The sequence below is a fragment of the Lathyrus oleraceus genome, chromosome 2 (assembly GCF_024323335.1).
Source record: "Lathyrus oleraceus cultivar Zhongwan6 chromosome 2, CAAS_Psat_ZW6_1.0, whole genome shotgun sequence".
NCBI classification, from domain to species: domain Eukaryota; kingdom Viridiplantae; phylum Streptophyta; class Magnoliopsida; order Fabales; family Fabaceae; genus Lathyrus; species Lathyrus oleraceus.
In genome coordinates, this window is record NC_066580.1 from 308082154 (window position 1) to 308098491 (window position 16338).

The window sequence follows — 16338 nt, forward strand, 5'->3', positions numbered from 1 at the left end:
CACTCAGACAGAAATTCAAGTAGAGACTTGGAATTTTGTTTCCCTCTTTCTCTCACTCAAAGCCTTCATTCATAACAGCTAGCACTGCGATTGAAGGAATCCGTTCGTGTGGACTGAGTAGAGACGTTGTCATCGTTCAATGTTCGTGATCGCCCCGTGGATCTGTATCAAAGGTTTTGATCATCATCAGAGATCTGCACCAAAGGTTTGAATCGCCACAAGAGGTAACGATTCTATCACTGATCATGCCCATTCGTAAGGATCACTAAATGGAGAAATTTTTAAATTCCGCTGCGCCTTGGATGGCCATTCTCCAACACTCCCAACTTTGAGTTCCCTGTATTTGAAGTAGAAGAAGATGATGTTGAAGAGATTCCTGATGAGATTACCCGTCTGCTTGAGCATGAGGAGAAGATCATTCAGCCGCATCTTGAGAATCTAGAAACAGTCAACTTGGGGTGTGAAGATTGCGTTCGTGAAGTAAAGATTGGGGCACTCCTTGAAGAGTATGTTAAGAAGGGGTTGATCGAGTTGCTACGAGAATATGTCGACGTCTTTGCCTGGTTGTATGAAGACATGCCTAGTCTAGATACTGATATCGTGAAATATTTCTTGCCATTGAATCCTGAGTGCGTACCTGTGAAGCAGAAGCTCAGTAGAACTCATCTTGATATGGCAGTGAAGATTAAAGAAGAATCTCATAAGAAAATTGATGCGGGGTTTCTGGTGACTTCTACATATCCTCAATGGATGGCCAATATTGTGCTTGTGCCTAAGAAAGATGGGAAAGTCCGAATGTGTGTGGATTACCGTGACTTGAATAAAGCTTGTCCGAAAGATGATTTTCCTCTACCACACATTGATATGTCTTTTCATTTATGGACGGATTTTCCGGTTATAACCAGATTAAAATGGCACCCGAGGATATGGAGAAGACAACATTCATCATACCTTGGGGAACATTCTGTTATCGAGTGATGCCCTTCAGTTTGAAGAACGCTGGAGCCACGTATCAACGCGCTATGACTACCTTGTTTCATGATATGATGCACAAGGAGATTGAGGTGTATGTTGATGATATGATTGCGAAGTCGAAAACGGAAGTTGAACATGTAGAACACTTGTTGAAGCTTTTCTAGCATTTGAGGAAGTACAAACTCCGCCTGAATCCGAACAAGTGTACATTTGGAGTCCATTCCGGCATATTATTGGGCTTTATTGTCAGCGAAAGAGGTATTGAAGTTGATCCTGCCAAGGTCAAAGCAATACAGGAGATGCCTGCGCCCAAAACTGAGAAGCAAGTTCGAGGTTTTCTTGGCTGCTTGAATTACATTTCTAGATTTATATCCCACATGACTGCTACATGTGCGTCTATATTCAAGCTCCTCTGGAAAGATCAGTGTCATGATTGGACCGAGGATTGCCAAAAGGCCTTTGACAGTATTAAAGAGTATTTGTCTGAGCCTCCGATTCTGTCTCCGCCTGTTGAAGGGAGACCCTTGATCATGTACTTGACCGTGCTTGATGATTCCATGGGATGTGTATTGGGTTAGCAAGATGAATCAGGGAAGAAAGAGTATGCCATATACTACTTGAGTAATAAGTTTACTGATTGTGAGTCTCGGTACTCAACGCTTGAGAAGACATGTTGTGCTTTGGCTTGGGCTGCTAAGTGTTTGCGCCAGTATATGTTGAACCATACAACTTGGCTGATATCCAAAATGGATCCAATCAAGTATATCTTTGAGAAACCTGCTTTAACTGGGAGAATTGCCCATTGGCAGATGTTGTTATCTGAGTATGATATTGAGTATCGAGCTCAAAAAGCTATTAAAGGTAGTATATTGGCTGATCATTTGGCACATCAACCAATTGAAGATTATCAATCTGTGCAGTACGACTTCCCTGATGAGGAGATTCTGTATTTGAAGATGAAAGATTGCGATGAGCCTACGCTCGATCAAGGGCCAGAGCCTGGTTTCCGATGGGGTATGGTGTTCGATGGCGCTGTTAATCTGTATGGAAATGGTATTGGGGCAGTGGTTATTACTCCTCAGGGCACACATTTTCCTTTTACAGCAAGGCTAACTTTCAAATGCACGAATAATATGGCGGAGTGTGAGGCTTGTATTATGGGTTTGGAAGAATGTATTGATCATAGGATCAAACATCTTGATGTTTATGGTGATTCGGCCCTTGTTGTTAATCAGATTAAGGGTGAATGGGAGACGAATCAGCCTGGCCTCATCCCATATAGAGATTATGCGAGGAGGATTTCAATTTTCTTTACTAAGGTTGACTTCCATCATATTCCTCGAGTTGAGAATCGGATGACAGATGCTCTTGCTACGCTTGCTTCAATGATTATAGTGAAATATTGGAATGAAGTCCCCAATCTTACTGTGATGCGCTTGGATAGACCAACTCATGTGTTTGCAGTTGAAGAAGTGAAAGATGATAAGCCGTGGTATTATGATATCAAGTGTTTTCTTCAAAGTCAGACTTACCCGTCTAGGGCATCTGTTAAAGATAAGAAGACTTTGAGGAGGTTATCTGGTAGTTTCTACCTTAATGGTGATGTGCTTTATAAGAGGAATTTTGACATGGTTCTGCTCAGATGCATGGATAGACACGAAGCAGACCTGTTAATGGCTGAAGTCCATGAGGGTTCATTTGGTACTCATTCCAATGGACATGCCATGGCAAAGAAAATGTTAAGAGCAGGCTACTATTGGCTGACAATGGAGTCTGACTACTGCAAATATGTGAAGAAATGCCACAAGTGTCAGATTTATGCGGATAAGATTCATATTCCCTCGACACTTCTGAATGTTATTTCCTCACCATGACCTTTCTTCATGTGGGGAATTGACATGATTGGCATGATTGAACCAAAGGCGTCAAACGGTCACCGTTTTATTCTCGTAGCTATTGATTACTTCACCAAGTGGGTAGAAGCGGCATCGTATGCGAATATGACCAGGCAGGTGGTTGTGAAGTTTATCAAGAATTAACTTATATGTCGATATGGTGTGCCCGACAAGATCATTACTGATAATGGATCTAAACAAGATGATGAAAGAGCCATGTAGCGAGTTCAAGATTGCACATCATAATTCTTCTCCCTATAGACCCAAGATGAATGGGGTTGTTGAAGCTGCTAACAAGAACATTAAGAAGATTATTCAGAAGATGGTTGTTACATACAAAAATTGGCACGAGATGTTGCCATTTTCTTTACATGGTTATCGTACATCTGTTCGCACTTCAACAGGGGCAACCCCTTTCTCTCTTGTGTATGGCATGGAGGTTGTACTCCCCGTGGAGGTTGAGATCCCATCAATGAGAGTCTTGGTGGAAGCCAAGTTGACTGAGGCTGAATGGGTGCAGAGTCGTTATAACCAGTTGAACTTGATAGAAGAGAAGAGATTAACTGCCATGTGCCATGGTCAGTTGTATCAGCAAAGGATGAAGAAAGCCTTTGATAAGAAGGTCAAACCTCGTGTGTTCCGAGAAGGTGACCTCGTGCTCAAGAAAGTCTTGTCTTTCGCACCCGATTCCAAGGGCAAGTGGACTCCAAACTATGAAGGTCCATATGTTGTTTAGAGAGCCTTTTCAGGCGGTGCTTTGTTGCTTACAACTATGGACGGGGAGGATTTCACTCTCCCTGTGAATTCAGATGCAGTCAAGAAATACTTCGCCTAAAAATAAAAACATAATAGTTCGCTAAGTTGAAAACCCAAAAGGGCAGCTTAGGCAAAAATTAGCGTCTCGGTGGATTGAAAATCCGAAAGGGCGGTCCAGGCAAAAGTTAGAGACATAAAAAAATGAATATATGTATCCCGCTAGATTGAGTACCTCACCCTTGGGCAATCTAGGCAAAATTTAGGGATTTGGCAAGTAACTGCATCCTGACTAGACTTTGTTCTACAACTGTCATCTATCAAAGATTCTCGCTCAGTCATCGTCAACTGAAGCTTCAAATACATTGGATTCGGAGTGGATGGAGAAATGGTCATTATTTTCAATGTAGCCCTTTTTCCAATATATATCACCATTTTCAAATTTGTAAAGATCCATGGAGTCTCGCCATTTGCGGACTACCATTCTATTAAATAAATTTGAGCCTTTATCCAATTCTTTGCACTCTTATTTCTTTCTGTTTAACAAATGTTTGCATGTTTTAATAGATAAATATCATTGTTTTAAATGAATAAAGTTTTTATAAAATATTTTAAACAAAGTGAACATTCACAATGATTAAAAGGATAGTTGAAATGTCTTCAGTGCTCTCCCAAGGATAATACGATCTCCAAAAGGGTAAGACATTTGTTCACATTCTGGCATGTTTATGTCCTCTTCATCAGCCTTCAAGTTGTATCCTCAGCGAGAAGTTGTTTAAGCAGTTGGTGAAGGGCTTGAGTCCCTTTTCATCCCCAGCATGGCCCGTGTTGATGAAGGATTCTTTTCCAATCCCCTTAGCCTAGGCAGTTTCCTTCAAGGGTTGCTTACAGTCCATCCCCAGTAGGGTTGCTTAATCCGAGCTTGATAATTTGCATCCCCTCCGAGTCTGAAGATCTCTTCCAGTATTAAGGGATTTTGAGGAAGATGTGTTGTATCCTTCCTTAGCGGAGCAAATTGTTCTTTATCCCTTTAGCAGAGTTGTCTCTCCAGCAGTTAAAAGGGAATGCTTGATTGATGTGTATCTGTTTGGTGGTTGTTCCCCACAGAATTTCACATCATCCCTTGATAAGATCCCCAGTAGAGTTCTTCAACGACATATCTTATTGGTATTCAGCTACCTATTCCCGAGAATTGTTGGAAAATCCCCGGCAGTCGAAAGCTGTAACTTTACCTATCCCCAACGGTGGTCTATGTCTCATGGTATTAGATCATCCCCACTAGAACTGATTTCTCCTGTGGGCCTTGTCTTTCTTTTTTGAAGATATTGTACCGGATGTCCGTCCATTAATTCTCGGACCTATTTGTGTTAGATATGTCTGTTTGTCAGCATTAATTATACACAAATCATGCATATACATGCATAATTATAGCATTCAGGTATTCATATTGCATTCTTTGCCATATATCTTTGCTTGTTATCTCCTGCTATCGGTGAAATGTTCTTCCCCAAGCAAATGTTTGTGTCTGATCTCCCCATATAGAGTCAGCCTTGTAGGCAGAAAGTGTCTATCTTTCCTTCTTTATTCCCCACCGAGTTAAGCCCTCGTGGATGATTGTTGTTTCAGTTTCCCCTCTCCAGTTGTGTATTGGGATGGAATTACTCCCCTGAGTTATATCCCCATCAGGCCGAGTCTTATTTAATTGTGTCTTTCTAGTTTGTTCCTAGATTGACTCCTTTCTTGTTATCCCTTGCAATTTCCCTGTGGTTTAGTTGTTCAATTTCTCAGTAACTAGTAATTGTTCATCTTTTTCCCCCAGCGGATCTTGTGGCCTTCTACCCAGTAACCAGTAGTTGTAAGTCCTATTTCTGTGGTTTTCTACCCAGTAACCGGTAGATGTAATCCCCTCCCTGTTGGTTATCTTTACCCAGTAATCGGTATTGATATTCCTTCGTTTTTGAGTATACCACCTAGTAACCGGTGATATATCTCTTGGATAATTGCTCTTGTCAATGTATCCCTAGCTATTCATCTTTCATTTACCCTTGTTCGGTAATGATTGTTTCTCCTTCTGATTGGTCATCATTTTATACCCAATACCTAGTATCCCGATGTCCTTTCTTTTCGGTCGATTTATCCTTTATTAACCCAGTAAACGGTTGTGGATAATCTTCCATGCGAGTATGTTATCTACGTTATGACGGTAATAAATAATATATCTCATGCACTCTTCAATCGAAGTCTTTTTCTTACCCAGCTGAGTAAGATTCACATTCCCTTTGTGGAATCAAATGCCCATCCTGTAAGTCGAGTTTGCTTTTTCAGCCCTCCTTTCGGATGATGAGTGTCTTGGATATGTTCCCAACTCACACCTGGTTGGTCACCTATTATATGCCCAATAACCGGTATCCCTGGTGTTCCTTCCTTCTGCTCCCTATTATGACTTTTTGTACCCTGTGGAGTCAGATTTTCCTGAGTTGAGATGTGCCTTTTAGGTCCTCCTCAGATGTTTTGGATGATTGATATCTCTCATCCTTATACCGGTCTTAGATATTCTTTCTCCCTGAGCATGTTGATTCTCTCACCCAGTAACCGGTTTTTTGATGACATGTCTCTCTTTGAGTTTATTACCCAGTAGTCGGTAATATCTCGTTGTTTCTTCCTCAGCTGATCCCTTTGTGGACATCCCCGTATGAGTCTGAATTTTTATCCGATGTATCCTTTGTGGATAGTTCCGTTGTATTGGCATATTCCCCAATACATGCACCTTTGCGTCAACTCGAGTCTTTCCATCGATTTATTTTCATGGAATCCCTTCGTGTTTCCTAGCAAGTTTTCAAGTCGTGACCTGCTCACGCATTTTTACCCTCCCCCCCCCCCCAGAGTCTCTGTCTCCCTAGTGAGTGTGTTACTCCTATGGATTTTTCAGTTTCCCCTTATTTCTTTTCCTTCGTGGCAAGTATTCACCTTGAAGATTTTATTCTGCATGCATATATTTTGCATCATGAGGTCTCTTAGGGACCAAAATTTGTCTCTTTGTTATTATTTAAGCCCATTCTACCTCGTCGAGATGAAGATTTTAACCTTCATATCTCCGGCTAGAATGACCTTAAATAGGGGCATCTGTAAGACCCTAATTTTGACCCTAAGATCCCTCATGGTATCATATCATTTGTTTCATGCATTGCCTCAAGGATCATAGTATGTTTGGCTCCTTAACCCTAGGGATGAGACTTGTGTGAGTGGTTTGAGACCACCAAGCATGCTTGTATTGTATATTATTTCTTTTCTTATCTTGATTACTAACCAAAAGCACAAAAATATGTCACTAACTCTTTTTGTTTTGAAGCTCAAGTGATCATGTGCTCCCCTGCTCCTAGAAGGCTCCTAAGTTCAATGAAATGGCTAGATGAAGATGATAAAAAGCATGACAATGGTCCACCAAGCTCCTAATCATCATATATGTCTCCCAAGTATCTCAATTTGCCAATTTGATCAAGATAACCCAAAGGGCTTGAGGATTGTTTCCCAAGGAAACCCTAATTCAACTGTGCATTGACTGTGCCTTGCTCATGAAACAACCTCAACCTATGATCAAATTTAATCAAGTGAAGTTATTTCATCCGTTATTTTATGCATATATGAGCCTATGTGAGGCCCCTCAATCATTCATTCATCAATATTTGAAGTTTGGCCTTGAGAAGTTGACCAGTCTAGTCATCTGACTAAATTGAGGATCACTGAGATACAACTTTTGATGTGTTTGTCAAATGAAGATGACCCCGAGAGAAACAGTGTTCTTAGGAACCATATGAACAACTTTAATGTTCATCAAAAATCCATTTGAAACTTGGAAGGTCATTATTCATTGCAAAACATTATAGGTCATTTTGACCGAAACCCTAATTTTGGGTCAACTTCCCAAGGACCTAACTTCCTTATTTTTTATGATTTTGAGGTGAGACCAAATGCATAGGAAATTTTAAGATGTCTACTTCAAATGTTATGTTGGACAAAATTTCATAATCCTAAAATAAATACATGTGATAATACAAAACATTATTGGTCATTTTGGACCTAAGTCATTGAATTTGAAAAATGCCCAACTTCAAGTGCCCATAACTTTCTCATGAAAAATCCAAATGGTGCAAAATTTGAGTCTAAAATGATCATCTTGAAATCTACAACTTTGATGTTGGAGGTTTTTCCATTTGAGACTTGCATCATGCAAACATAAGGGCTTGAAGATGCTTGCTTTTGGTAAAAAAATCAAAGGAGAACCTAGACATGTTTTATACCCAAACCTTCACAGCCAGTTTTCATAAATTTCCAATTGCCAAATGAATTTTTTCCCAACATGACTTTTGTTCCTTATTTCAAGGGTTTTCCAACCATTACTCACATTAATTTTTTGGACTTTCCATGTGTGAGTTTCGAAGAGCTTTATGTTTATGTTCATTTTTGCATTTCACATTAAAACTTGATGTGCAAGCTTGTGCAGTCCCAATTACACGTCCAATTCACTTCCATTCGGTCTCAGCATGGATTTTCATTCATTCTTGGACCTTACATGCGCCTGTGCAGGCCCATGCAAGGAGGATTCAAACTTCATGCACACGAGGGAAGCATTGCCTTGCATCACATTTAAGCTATAAATAAGAGTGCATTCTCATTCAAATGGTAACCAAGTGTAGATCTGAATTGCTGCTGAATTGAAATCCAAACCCTCACTAAAGGAATTTTCAGTTTTCATTCTCTTTTTCAAGCTTGAATTTCAACATCATTAGTTGATTTTCAAAGCTCAATTCCTTAACCTAACATCACCATCACACTTCCAGAGCAAGAGTAGATCAAGAGCTTGAAGGATTCATGTTGTTTGAAGCTTCATTTCAGAGGTAGAACCTCAAACTTTTTTGATTTAGATCTTGCAAAATAATGTGAATCTCTTTTGTTTATGCTGTTTTCTGAAGTCCTCATGCATGAGGCAGGCCAGTGGTGGTCTTAATTTTACAAATCGTGCCATTTCAGTTCATGCACCATGATCTTCAAGCTCACGTTTCTCTCTAAATAGGAACTGTGAGGATGATCCATGGTTGCAGGGGTGATGTACATCACCTCAGCTTCATTTTGATATCCTCAGTTTTCATTTTCATTAAACTTCATTTCCCTACACGTGGTGGCCGAATCTGGTTAGATCGCAGGAGAAGATGGTGGTTTCCACCACCATCCCCATGTGGTAGCCTCCCATCCATTGGATCTTGCTAAAACATTTTAATCGTGGCCTTTCATTATGTTGACTTGATTTAATACAAAGTGTAGCGCGCTTGACTCAAGTGTTTCGTGTATCCGCGCCTTAGAACCACATGAACGTTGCCACGTCAATTAATGAAACCATCTGAGGGCGCTGGATTTTCCTGATTTTCTTATTTTTGTTTTTATTTCATTTAATTCCTTTTATTTTCAAAAATTCATAAATATTTTATTTGAAGTCACAAAAATATTAGACCAATGCCAAAAAATTTCTTGAAAAATCTAGTTTCATATTTGGATTTTTAATTATTTTTGTGACTTCATTTAAGATTTTTGTGTGAATTATTTGGTCTTTAATAGTTTTAATTCATTTTAAAACACTTTTTGATATCTGAAAAATCCAAAAATATTTTCCTAACACCTATGGATCATGATAAGTCAATAAAAAATAGTCTCATCAATTTCTTATTTGATTTGAGATTTATTTGAGATTTTAATTCATATTGTGTTATTTTTCATTGTTTTTAATTGTTTTAAAATAGTTTCTGATTTCAAAAATTGTTGAAAAAATTTGTCAAAGTTTGTTTGACCATGTTAGACCTATGAGAATTTAATTGGACTTGTTGAAGTTGATTTGAATTAAATTTGAGGTTTGACCATATTTTGTATATTTTATTTTGCATTTATTTTTAATTCAAAAAAATTACCAAAAAATATGTTTGACTTGTGGACTTGTGATCTTCATTTCTCTTTTGTTTGGCATTGATTGAGGATGACTTGGTTCACATTTGATCAATTGAGTTTGACACTTTATTTCTCTTTCCATTCATTTTCATCTTCATCCCATTTCTTTTTATTTTTGGCCAATGAGTTAATGCCTTATGGTTAGTCTTGACAAATGAGAGGTTTAACCTTCTTTGATCCAAACCAAACTCAACTTGATCCAAGATCAAGTGAGTTGTTTTGTGTCCAAGATAGGTTGCTTCTTGGTAAAGCAAAAAACCTAAAGTCCATACAAGGCCTTTCTCTTTTCTTTTGGCATGGAAAGTTTGTGGAGCTTGGCTTACTAGTCATGATCTCTAACTTGTGTTTATTTGCCTATAGTTTTATTGACCGGCCTCAGATAGGTGTGACTACTACATTAGTCCACTTACGATTGCTTAACATAGTGCTACATTGTCTTATGACAAACTAACATAACCATACTAATTACTAACTTTAATTTGAGCATTTAATTTCTTGCCCTTTACTTTTAATGCAATTTATTTCTTGCTCATTTATTCATATTGCCTTTTCATTTTGCTCACTTGAGCACATATTTTATGTTTATGCCATTTTCCTTTTGCTAATTTGAGCTCATTATTGTATATAAACATATTATTGTCTTGTGGTTGTTTTGTCTTTGTTTTGTGTGAACCCAACGCAAAAAAGAGAAAGGACTTAGAATTAGGACATACCTATGCTTAAAGGAGTTCAAGAGAAACTAGGCCTCATGCCTTTAGAATGCTAAACTTGTTGAAGAGCAACTAGGCCTCATGCCTTTAGAATGCTAAATCTCAAAGTTGACTTCAAAGGACTTCCTTTCCAAAACTTTTTATTTGTCCATTCCTCTTATTGTGTTGTGAACTTTTTGATGTTTGCTCTTGTGTGATAGGGATTCCATCTTGAGATAGTAGAAAGGACCATTGTCATGAGTAGCCAAGTTAAGAGAGACAAGCCAAATGGAGATCCTAGGAGCTTGAATCTAAATTTTGTGATTGCTTGTTGTTTGCTAAGTCCAAAGGATAGGAGCATCTTGAATCATTTCTATCATTTCAAGAAAAGGAACTCCAAGGGTTTTATCTTCTTCCTCTTATATTCGTATGCTTTAGGACTAGCCCTTCTCTTCTTCTCCTCACTCTAACCCAAGCCAAAATCTTTTCTTGTAAACTTTGACTTTATTTCAAATTAGAAACCTAGGTCGTATGTCTTTGACTTTTCAAAATCTTTTCATCTATACTCATTGTGAATAAATGCTAATCCAACTTAGACTTTATTTTGTAAATAAACCTAACTTGTAAATACAACTCACCTCAAGTTGTTTTTATGGTTCCAATGGACACCCTTTGTTTAAATCTTTTCATAAACATTTTTCATAGGTTTGAGTTATCATAGTGGTTGATGTAAATCTCACCTTATCCTTAGTGATTGGGTTATAAGTCTTCCATACTTATTATAGGGTTAACCCTTCACTAGTATGTTGAAGCCTTCCTCACATGGTGGATTGTTGGTTTAGGTTGAGTTTTCTCCCTTTGATAACAAAAGACCTTAAGGCTTTTGATCAAATCAATTCACCAATCTTTGAGATTTTTACCCCGAACTACGAGGTTTTGATCCTACCTTTGTGATGGTACGTAGGCAATGGGTTCATCCATTCAAACAACAAAAATTGTAAATATAATCCATTCTCTTCTCATCCCTCCAATCTTTTGCACATATTTTCACAAATACCAACCTACAACACATATTTTCAAAAAAGGTTCCCTTAGAGTACTAAGGATGTTTTGGGTGCATAAAACCTTCCCATTTCATAACCAACCCCCTTACCTAGATCTCTGACATTTTTATTAGTTTTTGATATGATAAAATTCTTACTTAGATTTTGTTCGCTTTTTAGCCTTTCCTTTGGACAAATAAAAGTGCGGTGGCGACTCGAATTGTATGTTTACTTTTGGTTTAGTCAATAAACCTAAAGGTAACGAAAACCCCGCTACACCATTTTTGTTTCATCCTTTGTTATCATCAAAATCTTAGAGATACATTGTAGAACCAACTTTGTTCTTACAGATTTTGCTCAGATGCATGGATGGGCATGAAGCGGACCTGTTGATCAAGGAGATTCATGAAGGATCCTTTGGAACTCATACCAATGGGCATGCCATGGCCAAGAAGATTTTGAGAGATGGTTACTACTGGTTGACCATGGAATCTAATCGCTTCAATTATGCCAGAAAATGTCATAAATGCCAAATCTATGCTGACAAGGTACACGTGCCTCCGACCCTACTAAATGTTTTGACGTCACCTTGGCATTTCTCAATGTGGGACATCGACATGATTGGAGCCATCAAGCCTAAAGCTTCCAATGGTCACCGCTTCATCCTGGTTGCCATTGATTACTTTACCAAATGGGTAGAAGCCGCCTCTTATGCTAATGTGACAAAACAAGTGGTTGCACGGTTCCTCAAGAAAGAGATTATTTGCCGTTATGGAGTTCCAAGTTGGATTATTACAGATAATGGGACGAATCTGAACAATAAGACCATGAAAGAGTTATGCGAAAGCTTCAAGATTGAGCACCATAACTCTTCACCATATCGTCCAAAGATGAATGGAGCTGTTGAAGCCGCTAATAAAAACATCAAGAAGATCCTACAGAAAATGGTGAAAACCTATAAGGATTGACATGAAATGCTACCCTTCGTACTGGATGGATATCGGACTTCCGTTCGCACTTCAACAGGGGCAACTCCATTTTCTTTAGTATATGGGATGGAAGCAGTTCTCCCAATTGAAGTGGAGACACCTTCAATGAAAATCTTGATGGAGACCAAGCTAGAAGAGGCTGAATGGATCAAAAACAGATTTGATCAGTTAAACCTCATAGATGAGAAGCGAATGACTTCTTTGTGCCATGGACATTTATACCAGAAATGACTCAAGAGGGCCTTTGACAAGAAAGTACGTGTTCGGGAATTCAGAGAAGGAGACCTCGTGCTCAAGAAGATCTTGCCAGTACACAAGGACTCACGTGGGAAGTGGACTTTCAATTATGAAGGCCCATATGTTGTGAAGAAAGCCTTCTATGGAGGTTCCTTGATTCTCACAACTATGGATGATGAAGAGCTCTCTGAAGGAGAATTTCCATCCAAGGCGCAGTGGAATTTAAAAATTTCTCCATTTAGTGATCCTTACGAATGGGCATGATCAATGATAGAATCGTTACCTCTTGTGGCGATTCAAACCTTTGGTGCAGATCTCTTGTAACGATCAAAAACCTTGGATACAGATCCACGGGGCGATCACGAACATTGAACGATGACAACGTCTCTACTCAGTCCACACGAACGGATTCCTTCAATCTCAGTGCTAACTGGTACGAATGAAGGCTTTGAGTGAGAGAGAGAGGGGAACGAAATTCCAAGTCTTCACTTGAGTTTTAGTCTGAGTTACAATGCTTCTACCCAAGGGTTCTATTTATAGAACCACTTGTGTAGGATTCAAGCTAAAAATCCCACTTAAGTGTATATGGTCCATATCTCATAATATGTCAAAATCACTTAAGTATTTGGTACCTTACCATATTTCGTATTCCACTTAAGTGCACCATACCTTACGATGTTCCTTAGTTACTCTATCTCTCATCAATCCGTCCTTTGTGTGTGACCCTGTAGGTTTTCGCGACGTTGACAATTATATTAAATCACGCATTTAACATAATAAATAGTGAGCGGTATCTAGCAACACATCACTGCTACCCAAGACACGAAAATGTCATGTGATATGACAAAACCTCCTGTGATAATAATTATGTGTATAATTACCCCTTTGCCCTTATGTCTATATTGAACACAAGGTATAGACCGTGTCATCCTTGTCCAGTTCAATATTGGGCCCATAGACATTTATCCTGTTACGCAGGATGGGCAAATTCCATCTAGGACACTCATGTCCCTCAGCATGCTTTGTGGAGTACCCATCAACTATCTTTATGGTTATCCAGTTACGGACAACGTTGGATCAACAATAAAGCACTCGACTCTACACCTAGGATCCATAGTGGTTTCAGGTCGAAGAGTGGTATACACCATTATCACCATGAGAATAACTTATGACACTTTGCATAACTTTGTATATAGTATTCTCATAGCGGGTCAATCCGGTATAAATATTACTCTTAATATTCATACCTATGTTTAAGACTTGATAACTCTTTATCCATGATCCATGAGATGTGATCATCAGTCTACAAACATAATAGTCTTAATGCTTTAATGTTATCCCACTTCACAATAAAGCTCGACTACGGATACTTTAAGAATAGTGTCCTTATGTTTAATGTGATCTCATGATTAAGTCATACTTGATACATTAAACGGACTATCTATTCTAGGGACTTTATTAATCAAACATAATAAAGAAAAAGCCTTTTATTAATAAATAATTCGATACAAGTACCAAAAGTATTGGCCTCCAGGGCTTACACCAACACTCTCACACCCCGTGAACTCAGATGCAGTTAAAAAATACTATGCCTAATAAAAACCCGCTAAGTCGAAAACCTGAAAGGGCGATTTAGGCAAAAAAAAGGGTATCCCGGTGGATCGAAAACCCGAAGGGGCGTTCCAGGCAGAAGTTAGGGATGAATAAAAAATGATAGCTCGCTAAGTTGAAAACCTGAAAGGGCAACTTAGGCACACACAAAAAAAGAGCGTCCCGATGGATTAAAAACCCGAAAGGGAGATCAAGGCAAAAGTTAGGGGCAAAAGGCATAAACTGCATCAGTTGTTACTCATTGACACAGAAGAATCCGAGGCGGAAGTTCAATCCAGTTACTCCCCTTAAAAGCAAGGTTTTGGGGAATTATATCTATTAGGGATATTAGTGGTCACTGAATTCAACGTAAACCTTTTCTTATTGCCATTTTCAAAATTGTAACATTCCATGGAGCTACGCCATTTGTGTGCTACCATTCTTGAATAAAATACAAGTTTTGTCTATCAATCATTGTTAATTGTGTTCTTATATGTTTTTCTTTATTATGCAAAGCGTCATTTATTTGTTAATGATGAAAATTTGAAACTTGAAAAGAATTAAAAACATATTAAAAAGAAACAAAATTGCTTTGATGTACGTGAAAATCAAGAGAAAATCATTTGTTTTCCCGAAAGTCTCAAGGTTGCATAAATACTCCTGGATCACCAACAAAAATCTCCATGGAACACAACTTATTAATCCTCTGGAAGGATGGCCCTTTGGTTAGTTATAATTGTCAATCTTGATAGTTTCTCCTCTGGATACGCCTATTACTTGTATGGGTTTGAGTATTGGTGTTGAGGAATCAAAATATCTATAAACAGTCCCTACAAACTCCTAGTCTGCCTATTGTCAGCATTTCATATCATGATCATTCATATATCATGCATAAAAAAAATTCAAATCATGCATGGTTCAAAATATACTTTGTTCTTATTTGTGTTGCCCCTTCGGTCTCTTCGTTGATCGTTATCCCTTGACCCAAAGACCATTTGTCGCTAGCACTCCATCTAAAGTCCAATCATCATTGGTATCCCGTAAGGTCCAGTTGTCACTGGTGTTATCTCCAATCCGATTATCATTGGTATGCCAAGTTCAGTTGTCACTAATATCTTATCATAAATCTAATTGTTATTTGGTACCCTTAAAATCTAGTTGTCACTAGTATTGTTTCAAGAGTTCAATTGTCATTGGCATCTCCAAAATTTAGTTGTTACTGGCATTATCATCAAAAGTCTAGTGGTTACTAGTATATTTTCAAAATCCCATGGTCATTGGAGTTTATCTAGAGTCCAGTAGTAATTGGAACTTTGGTCTTAAAAACCAATTGTTGTTGCTTTCTCTAAAAGTCCAGTTATAACTAGCACTCCGTTTGAAAATCCAATCGTAATTGGTACCTGAAGTTTGGTTGTTGCCAACATCATTTAAAGTTCAGTTGAAGTTGTCACCAGTTCGTTAGAAGCTGGTTATAATCCATTGCTTACGGTCTAAGTCCAATTGTTGGCATATACAGAGAGTTTGATTACCCTGTTTTCCTGATGGTTCCTAGAAAGTCATGAGTGACTCTTAAGGAATTCCCAGAAGCTTGGATGTTATTCTTATTAAAAAAACTCCAATGATGTTTGGTTTTTAATTGATTTCTTTGTAAAGAATCATCATACCCTTTTTGCATGGATGATCTTCTCATAAGAAGACTCCTAATCTAGTTTGTGTGGATGATTTTCTAGTAAGAAAACTCCAATATGTTATATGGATAATCTTTTCGTAAGAAGACTTCCGTCTATTTTTTGTTTTGGATAAATTTTATGTTAGAAATCTCCAAAGTCTTTGATTGGATATATTTCTTATAAGAGATCCCCATAATTGTCAAAAGTATTCTAAAGGATTAGATCATGTCTGAACTTATTTGATAAAACATACTTTGAATATTTCTTATGAGAAATCTTAAGAACTGTCAAATACATTCAAAAGTGTCAGGTCATGTCTGGACCTATTGATAAATTGTACTTTGGATGTTCCCCAGTGTCTTTTCCCCAGCAAATTGTCATCCCCAATGAGTCTCCACCCATTGCCTTTGACATTTCGTATGAAATACCGCTACCGTATTCCCATCATTCCCTGTAGGTTTGTCTATCATCCATCATAAAAATCACGCTAGGGTTCATCATAT